The sequence below is a fragment of the Jatropha curcas genome, chromosome 11, assembly GCF_041381405.1.
Source record: "Jatropha curcas cultivar XTBG-Jc1 chromosome 11, XTBG_Jcur_1.0, whole genome shotgun sequence".
In the NCBI taxonomy this organism is placed as follows: Eukaryota; Viridiplantae; Streptophyta; class Magnoliopsida; order Malpighiales; family Euphorbiaceae; genus Jatropha; species Jatropha curcas.
In genome coordinates this window covers 22,470,966-22,473,217 of record NC_143161.1, presented here as the reverse complement: position 1 = coordinate 22,473,217, position 2,252 = coordinate 22,470,966, and the positions used below count along the sequence as shown (strand labels likewise).

The following is a 2,252-nucleotide window of genomic DNA, read 5'->3' as shown; positions in this document are numbered from 1 at the left end:
CTGTAATATTGTCCGATTGAGCGGAAATTTGTTGGAGACATTGAAAACGGACCAGTGATCAAAACACACGGCTAATGTTGTGATGTTCGTCATTTTTCAACCATCCGAGGTTGTTTAGATGGATTTTAAGGCATTTTTCTATTTTGATCAATTTTTTTTAATTTTTTCTTTTGTGCAATTCTTTTGAAAATACTTGTTTTAGGTTATTAAATACCCATCAGAGACATAAAATTAAATAAAAAAAAATTCCAAGTGGGTGAGGATATGTGAAGTAACTCTATTTTAATTCCACATTGAATAAGCTGTGTTATAAGTTCACTATGTATAGCTTTCTAGTGTTTGTCCATATTGATTTATTCCCTATCTGAGAATTTTAATTAAGTGACAATGGAACTAGTTTAGGTAATAAAAAACACTTGGCTATAATTAATAGCAATGTCTCTTTATTTGAGTTTTTTTTATTTCTTTTAGGACTAAAATGTCCCTTTATATATTTCACTATACGATTAGCATTTACAATGAGTAGTAATAATTCACATCGAGATTTACTCTTCGTGATTGTTGGTATAATGCTTGCTAAGTTTATTTAAATATATAGATGCAATTGTATGATTTTGTAATTATATGTGATATTGCAACTGTGGCTTTAAATTCAGTCTTATTATGTTATTAATATACTATTGTGATGATGATTTTATGAATGTAATGTATTTCAGATTCAATATGTCATCCTTTAACCTACTTACCATTATACTCACCCAAAATAAGCTAGAGGGTCCTAATTATGTTGACTGGAAGAGGAACCTAGACATTTTGTTAACTGCTGAGGAATATAAGTTTGTGCTTACTGAGGTGTGTCTAGAAAAACCTACGGATGGTGCCTTTGAGGAGGAAGTAAAACCATACAAAAGGTGGATTAAGGCTGATGAGATGGCACAATGTTACATTCTAGCATCCATGTCGAATGTATTGCAAAATCGGCTTCAATCCATGAAAACTCCCTATGATATCCTGGAAAGCCTTGTGCAAATGTTCAGAGATCATGCTCGGGCAGCTAAACAAACTGCCATGCAAGCTCTGTTGACTGCCGAGATGGCTCAGGGGTCTCCAGTTAGGGATCATGTTTTGCAAATGATTAGCCTTTTAAATGAACTAGGGATCCTAGCTCTTGAGATTGATAAGGAATCACAGGTGGAGATGGTTCAGCAAACACTTCCTGACAATTTTTAACTTTTTTGCCTTAATTACAATATGACACTGCTGCAGAAACTATTATGAGACCATCTTCTCAAGTTGTTGTGCTTAATACTGACAAGGTTATGCTTCTAGTCATAAAAGGGTTCAAAAAAAGAAAAAGGTTCAGAAACCTAAGCTGAGAACAATTGATGTAGTTGTTGGTGATGGGGTGATACGGATCGAATCAAAGGATGAGATGTAAGTTCGCCTCTATGGCACCCCTCGTTTATAATGAAACGGAAACACCAATAATCGAGATTAAATGCTCTATGGCACCCCACGTTTATAAGGAAACGGTAACACCAATAATCAAGCAAAGAACAAGATAAACGCCACAAACTAATTGATAAGTTTACCTTAAATTCTTGATGCAATTAGAGGAAGCAATCTCTCACTGTCACTCTAAGTAAATGGAACAAGCAAAGCTTGATCAAATGAAGTTTTTCAATTTATCAAAAGTTTCGTCCTTACATGGAAGACAAGTTATTTATACTAAATAAGGAATCTAGGTTTAACAAAGCATAAAACACACAAAACACGCCTAAGTCACTCCAAGCCTTCAAGTCGATGCCACTGTAGCGAGTCAAAGTTACTGTAGAAAAGTCAAATTTACTGTAGCAAGTCAAGCTAATTGGCGCGGGCACTGTAGCAGGCGTGCTTCCCTCCACTGTAGCAGTCAAGCTAATTTATTGGAGTGCTTCAACTTCACATGCCACCAACAACATTAGAAGCCTAGGAATGCCTTCAAGTTCTTCACAACACTTGTTGAATGCGACATCATGAAGTTCTTGTGTTATTTGGGCTTGAACAAATAATGATATGGCTGCCCCATATCGCTTGGCACGGCTCCTTGTAATCGGTCCAATAGGAAGCACCAATGGATCTCCTTCGTCGTTCACCATGCCTCCTTGCGATCCAGTGACGAGTGATGATGGATCCGTATCATGGGGTTAGCCTAAGGGCAAGTGTTTCCACTGCAAGCAAGCGAGACACTAGAAGCAGCAGTGTCCAACTTA

General features: G+C 36.8%; 1 pseudogene; it reads left to right on the top strand.

The window, feature by feature from the left end:
* Positions 1–723: 723 nt before the first annotated feature.
* LOC149492746 (uncharacterized) lies at positions 724–1,278 on the top strand (annotated as a pseudogene).
* Positions 1,279–2,252: the final 974 nt, after the last annotated feature.